Below are 18733 nucleotides of genomic sequence, written 5' to 3' on the forward strand. Positions count from 1 at the left end.
TATTTTGATGTTTGTTTTATCCATAACCTTGTATACAACAACATTGATTGTTCTTAACTTTTAGGAAGCATATACTTTAATATTTCAACTTTCAACTCTAGAAATCATGTTCCGTTTTATATTTATCGTCATTGCCAAAATTACAATTATTTTGGCCCTATTGTTCGTATGATTCTGGATTGCGACCAAATTAAATATAACGATTTATTTTATGTTGATATAAATTATTTGAAATCAATTATATTTTGTTTAATTTAATAGTATTAGTAATTGAATTTATTATATGTAAATCTCTGATATTCACCATACTATTTACCTACTGGACGTAAAATAAATAAATAATAATGATAAGTAGTTGGAAAATGTTTTTTTTTTTTATTTAAATCTATCTGTCATCTAAAAGGTTTCCAGACAGTGCTATACCGTGTCACTGGGTTTTAAGTCACCGAACTGTAACGCAGGTGGAAAATCGTAATTCTACATATCCACCCCATGCGTGTACTACGCAAACATTTTCGTTAGACATCGGTATAGACATAGACGCGTCCATTGAAAACCAAATGAGAATCTCGGGTGTTCGGATTTCGATTAATTTTCCAAGAAACCTGGTGAAAATGTGTGATCAAACGAGATTTTTTTTTTTTTTTTTTTTGATTTTTCCACTAAGTTGTAACCATCCCGGTAAATATGAATATAATTTACTCCGGTTTTACGATAAAGCGATAAAAAAAATAGTTAAAAAAAAAAAAAAAAACATATCGTATTACTTTTGAGCTCGAACGAACAGTTGTAGCGTTATAGCTTGCGGCAGCAGCACAACGAATATTCGTCTGACGCTCCAACGCGTCGAAACCGTCTACAGAGTCTACGTGTGACGTGAAAAAGACCAAATATTATTGGAGCCTGTATTTCGGATACTATACGAACGGTTGAATTATGCAGACACGTTAGAAAATGGCTTCCGGATCAAGAAGCATTTGTCGCGAAAACGCATCGTCGACCACGGCGGTGACAAGATTACGTTTCTGAAACTCGTCACCGACAATTGTGCCGACGATAAACGTTTGCTTTGCATCCGACGCGGGAAAAAATCGACAACGTCTATAAACGCGGCCGAGCGCTGATGTACCGACGGCTCTGTTTTTATTCGATACACACGTCGTATATTCGTGCACCGACTCTTCAGATAGTTGTCGCGTTTAAGATCGATCGTTAAATCGTAACACTGCGTTTCTCCGTCGATCGAGTCAATTACTTCCTTTTTTAGAGGCGTTTTTCGTCTTCCGCACTCGAAATCACGCACGAAAACGATGCATCAGTATGGCTATCAGCCGTTCAGGTTTCTCGATTCGTCCAAAACTAATCAGTCAGTAAGGGATGGAAATTATACCTGTTACGTTGGTGTGGATGCGGGTATATTTTTAAATTTTAATATGGTAACTGTTTCGGAAACATATTGTCGCCGACAATACGGTGACGAATTCGACAATAAATGTTTCTTGGTCCGAGCGCGGCCTCAAGCCTTTAAAAGCTTTAGTAAATAATAATTAATAATAATCATCGCGTGTTGCTGGTTTTTTTTTTTCGATAAATTATTAAATTTTTTTGTTTCCGTGTTCATAGATACGCGTAGTCACTGGAAATTATACATGGTATTTTACGATTAGGTTATGTATTATATACTTGGTTCGGTGCATAAGCTTGTTCGTTATCGAATCGAATCCGAATTACCTACGGTTTATTATTGGTTTATATTTGTTAATCCGTGTTTTAATTTATTTATGTTTATTTTTAATCCATTTTAATATTATGATAATTTGATTTTCGATACTGTACAATAGCTTGCGTACTCCATGTTAATATTTTTAGATTCACCATCGTCATAATACTGCCGTATGTGGAATTAATTTGGAATCCAATTTATACTATTAAGTAGCCATTAAATGAGTCAGTTTTTTCGTAGCTCGGAGTTTGCAGGTGTATATTATATTATTATCATATATCGTATATCATTATTAGTGTAAGAGTATTTCATCACTGTTATAGAAAATAATCTTTCATTGTTCTTTTAACTGTTAGAGAATATAATTTTTTTCTTCTTTACAGACATAGAAATATTTATTTTACATTATTCATAATTATTAATTGATAATATTCGTGACCTTTGGTTTTATAATATTAATTAATCCACACAATGATTCAAGCCATCTCATAAAAGATGTCTACACATAATGAATACTTTGAATTTATTAAACATATTATTTGGTTTTAATTAAAAATAGTGTTTCGTTCGTTGAATACTAGAGCCACTATATTTAAGTGCGCATAAACATAAATGATAAGTTACTAAATTTCCTCTCCAGTAGAAATTCGTATTTTTTCAGTCGGAGAACAATAAAAATTAAGTACACTATAATTTTTAGACAACAATAGATTTATTAATAATCTTATTAAGTTGCTCAATGATCTCCATATTATATTCAGTTGAGCTTTTCTCTTTACAAAGCTCCTCTGGTTGTTATAAGATTTTTAATTTGATTCTCGTGTATTGGCGTATTATTTATTACGTCCATTGTTTTTGTTAATTAAATATCCGACCATTGTTGTTTAATTAAGAAAATATAACCATATCAGCTGAAATCCATAAACAATGTTTTGAAATTTTTATATATATATATATATATATATATATATATATATATATATAAAGAAAAAAAACCGTTTGTATTCCTTTATGGTTCGTTTTAGTAAAATAAAATGCTCATTTACGTTTATCTTATTTAATAAAATATAGTTAATAAAATATTTCGATAAAGTACTTTTGCACAATGAGATATATTTGTCTAATTAATTTTTTCCTGGAAACCAAATTACTAACGAATAGTTAAGCGACCAAAGAAATTATCACTTTTAATCACATATAAGATAATAGACAAGAGGAAGTATCATTTTCAAAAATAATTCCGACGGAATAATTTCCTTTTAGTTTATTATTTTTTACGATTTTCTAATACGCGCTGTTTAACGGCAAATCCGTATAATGGCCATGCTTACAGGATATTGTATTTTGGCTAACGTTCGGACCGCAATCGATCGATTTCAATCTATAATTTACATTTTATGGCTTAACGTCTTCGTTTATATTGCAAGATATATTAACGGTATCAATCTGCGTTCCATTATTCATTCATCGACATAAATGTTACGAGCACAAAATAATGCTTCGCCCGAGGAAATTGAAAAATTAATCGCGAAACAACTGCACATCATTGGTCTACGATTATTTTTCCTACGTTTGACTAGCAAACTAACGAAACAATTATTGAAATCGGTGATTAATCGCAATTCAATCACGATCGCTGTAAACGTTCGAGGTTCACAGATCGAATCATGATCGTACCGATAAACATTAGGCTGATCGATCAACACGAAAATGTTTCCGATACTATCATATTCACCGATCGCGTTAAAAAACGTAATTGCACTCTTCGAATTACCGTTCGCCGTAACGCATTCGTGTCCCGTATTTTATAGCTCATTGTTCAGGTAATCGAGAAACGTCCGCCGTCGCAATACGTCCAGCGATAAATTCCCGGGGCACAATAAAAATCCTTACGCGCGGGCTCGTGCTCGCAGCCCGTGAACGTATTACCGTCCGATGTTTATGGATTCTCCGGGCGGTGTGACGCGCACCGGTCGTACGTCGTCCGCCGGGAGCCGGTTCGCGAGACCGATATAATTAACGGTGCCGTGTCGTCGAATTATCGTCGATTAATTGCCGTTTTAATCGCGGACAACAACAATGCCCCGGGGCATTTGCACGAGGAATTGTTTATTCGTTCGACCCGTTTGGACACGTACACGCTGCGCGACCGAGACGCTGAGAACAACGGAAACATTCGAGGCATTCGCGGAATCCCTTTGGGTTCGCGAAGTGCTCTCCAAAGTACCCCGAGGCTCGTCGCCCGGAATGCCAGTATTAAACATCCTCTCGGGAGGCCCATCACTTCCGGCGTCGACGTCGGCGGCACGTGCAGATTTTAATTTTCGTCGGGCCACTCGTGTTCCGCGATCGACGTGTTCGGAAAGAAACGGACGGGAGCGAAATAAAAAAAACTAATAAAATCTAGAAAAAACGAACGGACAGTGTGCAGGACGCCCGTCCGTCCGATCGCCCACGAGCGCGTATCGAAACCGATGAACTACGGGTGGAGGTGAACTTTCTTGAAATCGTATTCGTAGACGTTGAATCTCGTGGAAATATGTCGAATACGAGTACGTTACACGTGCCCTACGGGAGGATTATCGGTGCACTGGAAACATTGAAATTCGAAACTAACGGGAAAAAATAAATCGTATGCAAAAAAAAAAAAAAAAAAATTGTACTAAAAGCTTGAAGACATTTATCACAACGTATTGCAATATATGATACAGGTGTAACTCGTACAAATACCATCATCGTTAAAATCGATAGTTATTACATTGTTAAATGTCCACAACTTATTTTGTACGAGTAAAATATTCTGAGATCCTGTGAAAACGTTACGACTCCTGACGTATGACGTTGCAATATGCTTATGCCGTTCATATTACGTAAGTGTTTAGACTGCTTTTATACGCATTATTTATAAAACCGATTATAAAAAATAGGCCGTGTTATAACTGGTTTTTACCATATTTTATTGATAAATCGGAGCAGATCGAAGGAAAAAAACAACAAAATAATCAACACCGCACATTTTTAACACGTACTGTTTCGACAGTTACCCATTCCCGTAATACTGGAGCAGTCAGTGCTCGGTAACCATCAGAGGTAGACAGCAGTGGAAAATCACACTTGATGTTGTGGACCTTCTGGTGTCCACAGCTGTCCACTTAGTTCCAGGTATACTACGCGGACACTTTGTTGACTCATCAGAACTTTCGTGCCTGGTTTTTTTTTTTTTTTTTTACACAACTGTTTATGCTTTTGAAATGCGTAATTTATACAAGAAAATTTCAAATGCAATTAATTATACATGAATTCGTTTTCCAACTGCGAACTAAAAATTAAAATAAGCATATCAGAACTCAAGGTAAGAGCTCAGATTATGTTTATACAGATTCCATGTAACAATACGACTACGCGCGACTACGGATCCTTATTGTTTAGTAATATCGTTATTTTAAAATAAAATGGTAGCGATAATTCTTTTATACTGACCGTTCTTCTCGTACACGAATACCGTTCCACTACCTCATTATTTTTCAATTCTAATCGCTCCACGTGAAAATCTCAAGAAATGCAATCATCATCGTATCCGTTGACGGAAAGCGAAAGTTCACAATTTGGTTTCGGCATTTTAAAACGGTACGCATATTTCAATACATAAGATTCATTATCAACGTCATTTAATATGTTACCGTTCCGGCGTTTAAACATATTTTTCAACTAAGCGTTACACGTATTATACGTTTACGAAATCCTGCAAAGAACACGGAGGGCGTTCTCAATGTTTACAAAAACGTCATTGAACGCGCATAAGACATACATTTTTATGCTATGTATCGTTATTATTTCCCAAAGTTGTGTCGATTCGGCAAATATCGTTTCTACATATTCTTTCTCCGACGTTGAAAACGAAAAACATCTGTAAACGAAAAACTCAAACGCGTGCAGCCGGCGGGTCGACGACGTCTTACCGGCTGCACGCGCACATCATGCGTGCGTAGACACCCGAAACAATTGTAATGTACGTGAACTGCACGTGCGGATTTGAACGCGGGAGCCGACCGAATATTTACAACGTACTCGCGCGTCCGACGAAACCGTCAATTTCCCCGGAACGCACCGGCCGTGGCCGGGACTGGCGTTGGGGTGAGATGCAGTGCCCGTCGTCTACGAATGTCCTGTTTAAACGGTCGGCAATCATTATAAACCACCACCATCCCGATCGATATTTGCTAGCCGACCGGGACCGCAGGCCCGTAGCCAGACCAAATTTTCAGGAGGGGCAAAGCAAATTTTTGGGGGGGGCATTATATATAAATGTATTAAATATTAATGCAATTTTTAATTTATTTACATTGACATCAAATTAAATTAACACAATGAATTACAAAATAAATTAACAATGAAACATATTTTACACACGTGTACTGCTGCAGTCGGCGATAAAATGAAAGAATATTTAGGTGTTCTATAATAAAATGTCAATTGATAGGAAAGTATTGAGCTACGATTACGATAACGTTAGCAATCAATTTGCCAACAGTCGTCGTGACACGTCAGTATCGTCGTCATGGCCCGGAATTTCCGAAATAAATACTACTATACGGCTAAAAAAACTTTTTTGATCTATTCTATTACCGATGAAAATGTTATAAGCAATAAAATACGTAACTACCTAAATATCTTTCTAATATTTTTAGGGGGGGCAATGACTGGGTATAGGGGGGCAACGCCCCCCCCCCGTGGCTACGGGCCTGCGGGACCGTAACGACGATCGCCTCTTTCGGGCCTAACCCGATCGCTGCGCACGCCCGAGGGCGCATGCGGATTCGTCGCGTTGATCGTGCGGTGAATGATCGGTAACGATACGGTTACGACGATCGCAATCGTTTCTCAGCGGACGTTCGCCCTAAGGTTCAGCGCGAAAAAGGGTTGCGCTGACGACCGTCAAACGCGCCCGCGGTAATATTGTGCTCTCGAGTCGTCCCGTGCACGTGCGACGGCGATCGCGTGAAGTCAACGGACGCGTTGAAACGCAGCCGTGACGGACGATCGCGACCCTCGGAAGGGCTGTTTACGGCCGACGACGACGAAACAGTGCCAACAATCAATCCCACGCGTACCGTGTGCTCGGTGAACAATCGTCAATCGTGATGCTTTACGAGTCTTGTAGGGGTTATGTCGAGTACGGCGATCATTTTTACTCGTCGGGTCACTCGTGGATTACCCATTGAATCTCGACAAGGCCGTATCGTCCAGGGTGTCTGAACCCCCCGGAAATTTCTTCGACACTTTACGAATGTTTAAAATAATAATTTTTTTTTTTAATACCAACATAAATATTTTCAGTCAAAAACGACTTAAGCTCCAATTAATCATTGATTGCTTTTAGTTTATAATATAATATCATTTAAAAATATGGTATTAATTTTAATAAAAGAAGATTAAATTTTTTTCTGTCTTACTTTTAACCAAATATCAAAAGTTAAAATCTAAATTCAATAAAATTACAATATACATTTTTTGAACCCCTCCCGAAAAAAAATTCTAGATACGTTCTTGGTTGTCGGCGTAAACGTGACGCAAGTCAAAGAAATTATTAACGATCGCGTTTGTTGATCGGAAAGTGTACGGAGTAGTGTAGGAATCGTCGTCATAAATCGAAAAACTCGGCGAACATTAACGGCGATTTAGGATGCTCGTCAAGCGCACGAGTCTTGTTGATCGGCTTCAGTTTACCGACGTGCGTGATGATTCCCTCGCGAAATATTGTTTTCCATTCTTATTCGAGTGATACTATACAACTCGATACGCTCAATATCTAGTACTGTTACGAACAACTCATTTTCGTTGAGCGTTTTTATTTTTTTTCCAATCATTGCCAGTTTTTGTTTTTTTTTTTCCAATTAACGATAGTCAAAAAGGTCCTGCAACTATATTAATATTTTTTTTTTTATTCATTTGTTTTTTTCATTCATATCGAACAAACTTATCGATCATTCAGTCTCCTTAAGATTTTACTTTTATTATTTTTTAATTAGTTTTGTCAACAGTTTTTGTGCAATATCGGGTTACGGTTTCGTTCTCATACGGTTAGTTCTTTTCTAATGTTTGTACGACGCAATAATCTGTTTATAGGCTCTGTTAATTATACATTAAAGGACGTATATAAAATTTTCGTGCATCACTATACACAACGCAGGATGTCAGCTTATTTTTTTCTTCTCCGAACAAACTTTTCATCAAACGTGTTTATTATAATAATATAATAGATGTATATATATATAAATATATATGTCTACTAAAATGTCTTCAAAGTTTTTGAACGCCAAACGACATTTGATTATTTTTCACGACCACAAATACTCGGAAACCGAAGGGGAAATATTTACATGATATTATAAGTATATATATATTATTATTATTATGAAAGAATGAGAAATTCTGAACGTTTCGAATTTACATTTTTTTTTTTCTTATTAACGTATATAAATATAATTTCGTTTGTTTATTTATTATTATTATTCCGTTGTCATATTATTATTATTGTTTTTTATTATTATAGAATAATATGTCTGAGTTAACCCCGGGTTTATGTTAAAATGTCATTATATTCACTCGACGAGACTCGCGAATTTTAAAAAGATTCCCAGGAAACAACTTATTTGTTTGATTACGAGATTACGCATATTTCTCAAGAACCATATTCTCTTTGCTTATTCTATTTTTACTTTATATTAATTTTATCGTAAGCTCCTTATAATAATAATAATAATATACTGCATATATTACAGACGAATCACGATTACTCGGCAAGGTCCAAAGGGAATACGAGAATACCTTCCGGTCATAATTTACATGCATTATCAACGAAATGTAATACTAGTATATTATAGTATAAATAGTTATGATATAAATATTATGAAACTGTTTCGACAAACTATTTAGACATCAGTTAATGTTTTCTAGCACGGACGTCTCTCTCGTGTAAGGACCAAAAATGGGTGGATTATAATCTAAACGACGATTTCACATCATAGTAATAGGATAATCGCGTAACACTGCATTGCGATGATTCATTATGCCCATGCGTATCGAATCGTACAACGAAACACGTGCGCAAAAATTTTCCAATTTGGTACAATACCGTACGAAATTGAAATAAATGGGATTTCTTCCTTTAACGTGTTTGACCGTTCGTTTTTTATTATATGTAATATTATATGTTTAATCTTTGATTATTCTGAAAACAAATGTTTATTTTATTTTATTTATTTTGAAAACAATCTTGCCAGCTTTTACTATGGATTCCCGAACTCGCTTCTACCGTTTACAATACATAGTATTCTGTGCGCATAATCATTGTATTCTTATTTGTCGATACATTTTTGAATGAAAAGTTTCTGATCGCTTTCAGGGAAAAAAAAACTAAACGCACGCAGAGTACTTATTACATAAGAGTACATGAGCTTGAACCACTATTAAGATAAAATCAACGATCACATATTATAGCTCTAGGTAATGGCACAAAATAAACTGTACCACGATATTCGTAAACGAAGACCTATATTCCGTACAATTTAAAATCGAAAACCGATCAACACTTTAACCCTATTTTGTTACGACTCTAATAATAATTTTCGATTCAACCCATACGAAGTGCTTTGATACGTTTCGTATACGTGCCATATTACAATGTCTGTAAAAGCATAAATTGAACAAAACCACTTTAAATCGTGTTTTTATAATGCGATCGAATCTAAACGTTGTTATGCTGTTAAGGTAAATATATTTTGACGATCCAGGAAGAATGTTACGAGCGCATGCGACTTTTTGCCACAAAATTCAGACAAGTTCTTCGCGTAGAACAGCTTTCGAAAATATAGGTTAGGACGATTAACGGACGTTGGTTCGAAAATCCAGACGGCAAAGACCGATAATAGAGCAGTTAGTGATTTGCCCTATAGTTGAACTAAAGGTTAGTACGAGCATTTTAGGAGTGTAACGGTTGGCTAGTTGATAAAAATAAAGCTTTAGATTATTTCATATGTAAAAATGTTACAAATTTAGGAATATCCGATGTTGATAAAACCCTTCGCTTTCTCAAGCCTCGGCATGGCTGTTCGATAATTTCTAATGGAAATTCAAAAGAAACCCAAATGTCTAGTTCGAGAAGAATAAACGAATATTTGAATATAACAAATCTGAGGCTCAAGTTATAGCAGTAGAAATACACGAACAATTAAAAGGAAAACAAATGGAAAAATTCCACGACAACACGGGACCATTCTATGTTAACGTATGGCTATATCATATGCTTGCTACGTGTATCGTTGTACACTGTTAGCGTATAATATCTGATCTCGACGGCTATTTACACTGGAACCGGCTTTAAATAATATTGATTCGAGGTTTTGAGAATCATTCAGAGAACGTTCGTTGTGATCGACTTATTACTGCGAAAGGAACGCGTATGCGGCAACGCGAGCCTACCGGTCTTGAAATTAATCTGTCAGGAGAACATAAAGTATCAAAAACTTTATGTCCTTTTATGTGAAATTTAAACATTCTTATAATAAACGTGAACGCGAAAACCATAGACGTTTTTGATCCGTCCAACCCCTATATCCACCATTCGTTGTGCCGCTTTTATGTGGTGCACTTTTCTATGCGTCACTTTGATCTAGTTCTCCGTAGTCTTTAATCATGAGACGATATTTTTTTTTTACTCCCACGCAACCACCGTCGCGGTCGGTTTGATTAGTATACCAAGCGTAATCCTAACGGTCACCCCTTTTCATGATTACAATAAAAATATGTTTATGAACTGCACATGGAAATGCGGTACCGAGCGAGATTAATCATGACGAGTTTCAGTCCACCTTGCAGTCATCACGACCTACATTTTCATCTATACGTATGCATGTTCATAAGTGAACGTATACATTGAATCAGAGTATTCAGCTAGGGACCGCTAGGCAATATAAAATTGTATATATGTATAATGAAAGTATAATAGAGATATTTTTTTATAAATAATTAATTTATAAATTATATACTCCGAGAAAATTGGAAACATTTTGAAAAATTAAAACAATTATACGTGTAAAATTTAAACATTTTAAATATGTTATATATGTTATCTTATTTATATTCGCTATTTTATATAAAAAAAAAAACCTCCTCCCACTAACATTTTTCCGTGACCACGTATACATTGTGATCCTTTATCCTAATATACGGTAAATGATACGCTTTGGATTCAGATGGTAGAAAATATCAAAATGTATTTATCTTACGAGTATGACAGATTTAATAAAGATTATTTATTACCGCGATAGGTTCACGTTCGTGAAGTTAGCCTATCGAAGTACTACAATTGTTTTACATGTATGCCATTATGTTGCAAGTTATTCGCAAGTACTTGAAAGTCAATTTTGAGATTTTGAAATTCCAAATTTTCTGCGCAAAATTTAAAAATGTAAAGTTTGGTCATTTTCACATAGCTTTAACCTATTTTGACCTATGACCTTGAAATCAGCACCAAACCTAATGATTAGATAGAATCAGCAAGTCTGTTTTTATAGTCTGCAAGTCAATTAGGTGGACCCTATAAGCCTTTGAACTTGTTAAATTCGTCAACCCAATACATTAATAAAATAAAAAATATTATTTGTTATTCTAATATATATATATTAATACATGGGGATGTGTAATGCCATTTCCTAGTGTCACTTAGTGACTTGTAATTATTTTATTTAATCGTTATATTTCATTTGATATATATATATATATATATATCAAAGTTTCAAGTTAAAACATAACGCCAACTGCATAACTTCAAAAGTTAGCAACCACCAGAGTAACTTGCACATTTTAAGAAGGGAACTTGCGAATACTAGCAAATTCAAAACTATTGTATGGTACCATTTTCAAAGTTATAGGACAACTTGAGTGGACTAACTTTGTAATATTTTTACTGGCTTTACGGTTCTCTTGTGAATTCTAAAAATGAACTTGCAAATACTAACTTACCATCACCTTTTGTTTGATACCTGAACAGAATTTTTGGAACAAATCGGGTGGGCTAACATAAAACATATCTACCGGCCAACCAAATGACTGACAATCTCTAAAATCAGACTTGCAAATTATTGCAAATCATTAGATTTTGATTGGTGCTGACCACGATTGTTATATTGGAATACGTGGACCACGTGAAATTGGCTTAACTTTAAGTGTTTCATGGTTAAATTTCGCACTCGGAAACGATAAAAATTGATTTTTCAATATCTTGTGAGCAACTCACAAAATAATGACAGGGATTTAAATCTAAATTGCAACCATCATCGGATGGGCCAAATTCACAAAAACAATAGGTTCCATGATTTTTAGTGGCAACGATGTACGTACGTCGTCCCTAAGAGTACGGCACCCGATGCGACAATATTCGAACGTCAGTGACGTGTTGTTATTTCACGTGTACGATGTTATCGGTCCGTCCTTTTATACGGTTACGTATATCGCAAGGAGTGAGTATTACCTACGATGCAGGGTCGGTCGTAGTGGGTTCGGAATCACGAACTCGTTTCGTTCAATGACGGCGGACGCACACGCAGGACGATTTCCGGTGGCGGCTACTGCTCCTGGGCCCTGTTTCTACCGTTCTCCCCGTGTAACCGGCAAGTCGTTTTCACCCGACGGTCCTCTCCTCGTGCACACCGCGAGACATGTGTAAGCCGACGACTAACACACCACTGGTACAACCGCTACCCCTCACCCCTTCTACCCACACACGTGCGAGAACACCGTCACCGCGAGGCGAAAACAAAAAGACATCAATCATATTACAACGTTTCGTCGAAGTCACCCTGCAGCCACCGCACGCGCTCGAGACTCGGTCCGGCCCGTGATGGGAATATTGATGAGCGCCTGTTTTTCGGGCGTGGCGGAGACCCTGCGCGCCCCAGGGGGGTGTAAATTTGATGATACTCGTTTATCAACCCCATGCGATGAATTCAGCTGCCGCCCATTGCTCGTCCCCGGGACGCTGCATGCGACGATTCTCCGTCGCGTATTCTAATGCATTCATTTACATAATACACATACCTGTATGTGTACGTAACATACATATCGGTTGGGAATATTGAGAAGTATATGGGCAACAGAGAGTGAGATATAGATTATAAAATATGGCAAGGATTACACGCAAACGACGAAGCGGACCAATAAAATTATTATCGTCCGACCACTCCTCTCCTATTTTCCCTTTACTCCCCGCGCTCGTCCGATAACTGTACCGGACCAAACATCAAATTATTGCACGATGATACCGCCCAAACGCTGTACTTCAGAACAAAGGCCAAATGCAACGCGTCGATGATAGGTACGCGAGAATTGATTAGCGTACAATTATTATAGGTATTCGGTGACAATACGAATTTAATTTATTCGACCGAGAAGAGGTGGGACGTTTTTATTTTATTTATTTTTTTTGAAAATACCATCAAATCGTCATGAAAACACATATATTTACTATTGTGCTCTTTATTCGGATTGCGGTTGGGGTAAAAAAAAATAATTCAATCGGTTTCAACCGATTAAAAATATAAATGACTATCGCTATACCTGTACAAATACTTTACCGAAGTTTACTTAAAAATCATAATAATTCCCGTATGGTATGTTTTATTCTTGATTTTATTTTCGTTTTATGGGACAATAGTTTGAATAATATTATACTTTTCAAACAATTATTAAAACATTATGTAGGCAAATTTCTTTTAGTAGTAATCGAGTGTTTTAATAAATAAGGATTCGACATCAGTTACCCAAAGCGATACTTATTTATTTATTGGGTAGCTATGCATATCGTGATTCATATTACTACTGCTGAAGTAAAAAATAAATTTTAGATATTCTGTCAAACATTATTGGATATAATAGTGAACCTTTTATTTAACACCGTAAAATACGCATAGAATATTATATACTCCACACAAGTCTCGTCCACTTCGATATGATAAATTACTTTTTTTGTTATTTTTTTTTTTTTTTTTTTGATGATAATGTAATACTTATAATAAAATAATCTAAACAGTGATTGTATTTCATATATTTACGTGATTAAATAAAAAATATGCATAAAAACAATATAGTGCGTTCAATTTTTTCAATATCATTAGCATAGAATATATATTAAAAATAAAGTGATGAAAATCTAGGACTCAACAAAATGGCGACTGAATTTTGTTTACGTCTACAAGTGACCATTATGATTTAATATATTCTGTTGAACTTATACTTACGTTTGATGACTTGTTAAGTATAACCAAATTATTTATCATATTTCAATCAATATTAAATATAATATTTTTATATTAACTTATATTCAAATATTATTATAATTTTATTATTTAATAAATCAAATAGTCAAATTAGGTAATGTACTAGTACACAAATGATTTATACTGTACAGTCGACATCGCCCTAGACAGATAACTGGTTAGATTCCATCGTAATTAATTTTCACGTTTGCTTATCGCGTTCTATCAACATTTGATAATAATACGACTATTATGTCGTGTCCAGACCGTTCTTGTTGTTGCGAAACTGTCGTTCGTACGCCGTACAAACTAAAGTCCTGTAAATCGATGGGCGACACGATGTTTTAACAATAGGCAACGCCTAAAAATGATTGTTCCGACCAAGTCATCGCATAAATATTCGACAAGTGTTCGATGACTGAATCGCAGTTGTATTGAGATTATTAACAATTTTACGTCCCTCGGAAAAGATGGATGGATGTCGTGGAAAAAGATTTGGAAGACCTTGGAGTACAGAATTGAAGGGAGATAGTACAGGATCGAGATAAGTGGGATGATTTAGTAATGGCGGCGAAAACTCTTGGAGAATTATGAAGGCCAGAAGAAGAAAAACAATTTTACGCCATTAAGACAAGTACCACGGTCATACCGCGAAAGATATCCCTGTAAAAGGTTATCGCTGCGCGTACGGTAACGGTTTTGTCCAACAACCGTGGTCAACCGCATTTCTACCGTAAAATTATTTCATTAAAATATTACATCCGATGGGACAAAAATGTATCTCGGATCCCTGCTGCATACCTCTACCGCGCTACGGGACCCTGCATTGAGCCGTTTTACGACGTTTACCATACCGCCACCGTGTCGGGGCTTACTCGAAAATATCATAACCTTGAAATATCACCATTGCAAAGTAGTTTACACCGCACATAATTTCTATCTCCGTGTAAACAAAGCTTCAACAACCTTACATTGGTTCTCTACGTTCACTCTCTTTGCAGATGCGGCCAACTGTTCCGATACCGTAATAATAATATTCGTTCAGTCGAAAAAATATGGGAAACAGAAAAACCTCACGTTTAAAGTATGTACATCGTAGAAGGCAATCGTAATTTGTTTGGTTTAATCTTTAAACAGTTCGCTTGAAAAACGATAACCGGCGGTAAAATATTTCATAGAAAATTCTATGAACGACCAGTAAAACTGCGTACAATTGAATGAAAATATAATTGCATGAAATAAATGTTTTATCTTCGTAAATAAAACGTGAACATTTATAGAAACTAGCTTAAATATACTGCCAAGAACGTTAGGAATAATACGAGATTATAAACTATTCATTGCCATCATTTTCTTTGACATTTTTTGTAAAATAATTTAGAGTTTTAGTTTTTCCTTTACCGGCCGATGTAGTGTCACGATGCACCACTCAAAAATATATATATATAAATTAAAATAATAAGAACATCTTTAATTATTAATTAAAGAAATTTAATAATAATAATAATGTTTGTTTATTATTATAATAACCAAAATTTTACTTTAAAATATTCAAATAAAATAACAAAAATAAGAATGCGGAAAATAAAAATATCGAAGTATGAAATAACAAGGTTGTAAATGAAAATAGTAAAAAGGCAAAAAGCAGACGAGAGCCGTTGACGTCCGTCGTTCTGTTCGTGAACGCTTCGTGACATGTCGCCGTTTCAGAACTGGTTCGGTTAATCGATTGATAACCGAATGTGTGGTGATACCATGGCAAAGGGGCGTAAAGTTTCATGCGAAACGACCGTGTCAGTATCTTAGAAACAAAGAAATATCCCCACAGTATAATATATTTAACATCAAAGTAAAATGCTAAGAGTACGAGATTTTTCATTGTTATATTATCTTACCATGTGCTTTATTGTTGTGAAGTAACTACGTACAATATTTGTGATAGGCACAGAAATGTTTGCGTTTTCAAAGAAAAATAACGTAGTTTAATAGAATCAGAGGTTTTTCCTATCTGAATTCATTATCCGTAATAATATAAACATTAAAGCAATACCGTAAACGAATGGCATATTATATGTATGTACATTTCATACAAGACATGCGAGGTATGTTTAAGAACGATGAAATCAGTAATACAATAAAATTTGAGCTAAAAGTAACACAGTTTGAACTGCAAGTCAATTAGTTGAAGAGAGAATATTTTATTTCAAATACCTCGAACAACTACGCTCCATGAACAAATGTTCATTTTACAACGCAACTCGAGAGAAGTACCGTCACTCAACATCATTTCAAAACTTTATTTCTAAAAGTACAATCTTCGTGTGAAATACAACGTTCCCCTCGCAGTGATTCTGCATGCTTTCATTACTCGTGAGACGCACCTCATTTCCCTCCGTGGAAATTAATTGCCTTGATTCTTTTAAACTTGAACCCTCTGATCAACCCTACGTGGCCACAATTTACTTCGAACCCTAAAAAAAAAAAAACAATCCCCAAAAACTATAAGATCACGTCATACTTACATTCGTGTACCTAGTACTTGGTAATAGTTTAAAAACTTTATAATTGTAAAGTTTTTCAATAATAATTCACTGGCGTTCGACGATTGTAATCGTTTGATTATCGAATTAGTGAAATATCATTTAAGATTCGATTTGGTGATGGTATATAGTCTTTTCTATGCATTTTTAATGCGGTACGAAATTGTTCTTAATGTGATGTTCTTAGCAGTACAACCCACTTTGGTTATTAATACGATGGAGACATTAAATTCTAAAAGCTAAACAACAACGCTACTAAATTGCCTATACAAAGCGCCGTCTTTCGATGAAGTTGCGAACTGGATGTGGATAGACGAACAAGTCACTAATATTTTATATTCGCATGAAGATCATTACTAAAATTGAAAATCGATCTTTTATTACAGCGAAAACCTCAGTGCAGCATATAAAAGTTGACTCTCGATACTTCGAAGTTGAAGGAACCAATGAATATATTGGAATTACCGAGAGTTCGAATTGTTGAGTTATGAACGTTTTTTTTTTTTTTTTGTTTTCATGTTTTACGTTCATAATTATTAAATATTTAGGAAAATCGGGGTATTTTATAGCTTCTCTTTATTTTTAAAAGGTAAATATAAAAGTATTTTTACTATTAAATGTATTTAAATAATCGTGTACACTAATTTCTAATTATAAAAGATTATTAATTTTTAAGAATATCAGTAATTTTTTTTCTGTTTCATTGAGCTAAATTTTTTCAATACTATTTTCTAGAAAAATTAAGCATCGAAAATCTCGACACCGAATTCTGATTGAAATTTAAAGTTATATTATTTCTCAGATATTGAACTGACTTCTTTCAAAGTCTTCAAAGTCACAACAGGTAATGGGGTCTGTGTAGTATTCGATGTCTTCGTCAACGCTTAATGTAGTTTCTAAAATATCTCTATATATGTAAATCAATGGGCTTCTTCGAAAACGTCTAAAAACTATTAGTAAATAACGACAGCACTAACCTACAATAATTAAACTTGATTATATTTCATTATATAATTTTAGATGCATCAATTCATCAATAACGCTCATCGGTTTTTTAAAAGAAATATTAAAATATTCAAGGAACATTTTCGACTCATTTTTGCATGTTATTATGAAAGTCGAAAAATGGCATGATGAAATCAATTTTGTATTTATATTTCTATTTAATTTTTTTCATGATTTTCCCTCATATTTTATAACCAAATAAATATAAATGCTATAAAACGAAATCGGATAAGTCTCGTTATGAAAGGAAATTAATTTTTTTTTTTTTTTTAGTAATATAAAGCTCTATAATAATTGGCGTAAGAATTATTAAATTATATACATGTATATAAACATGTACATGGTCATAAATACGTATTTAATGGGTAAATCGTTCAGTTCAAATTATTTGATCTATATTTGCAATTACAGCGCACGAGTAAAATATAATATTTCACATGTATATGCGAGTTTTCAATCGTTAAAAATAATGTAATCTGTTGATAGCTCGTAATAGGGGTTGAAAATTACTAGTCGAATCGTATTAATCGTTTGATACTTCCGGTGACAAAAAAAAAAAAAAAACCTCGACGCTTTATGAACTACTAGCGTTGTGCATACGATTGGAAATAAAAATTAACCATCCACCACCCCAGTACTATTAGAACATCGAGTTTGTTCCTGATTCGCATCGTTTACTCCGACCGAAAATCGGTTATCGCTACGGGGTGTGCTGCGAAAACGTTTCGCGTCCCGTAATGGTCGCCATGCTCTTGGTGTCTTGATGCGATTGTGTTCTTTTTTTTTCTCGGGGAACTCTAAACATCCGAGTGCTCGCGCAAAACCAACCTATGTATATATTACACTTAGCCGTACGCGTTTCGGTCGTTCCACTGTTTTCAACAAATACCGCTCCGCTCGTACACGCGAACGTGTATTACGCATGCGGCCTTGTCTTAAGCGGATTTCGAAATAAATCGTTTGCCCCTTACTCGGCGTACACTTCAGTGTATAATCATATTTTTGCGGTAAATTATAATAAAACGAACGTAAACTATGTTCCACGCGATTCATGCTGATCGAACAACGGCACACGCGAGTTACAGTCTGAAACCGTAACGCGGACTAGATCGGGCAATTTAATTTATTAGTTTCGCAAGGCATTTAATTAC

The sequence above is a fragment of the Sipha flava genome, unplaced genomic scaffold (genome assembly GCF_003268045.1).
Source record: "Sipha flava isolate LNK unplaced genomic scaffold, YSA_version1 83_pilon_pilon, whole genome shotgun sequence".
NCBI lineage: Eukaryota > Metazoa > Arthropoda > Insecta > Hemiptera > Aphididae > Sipha > Sipha flava.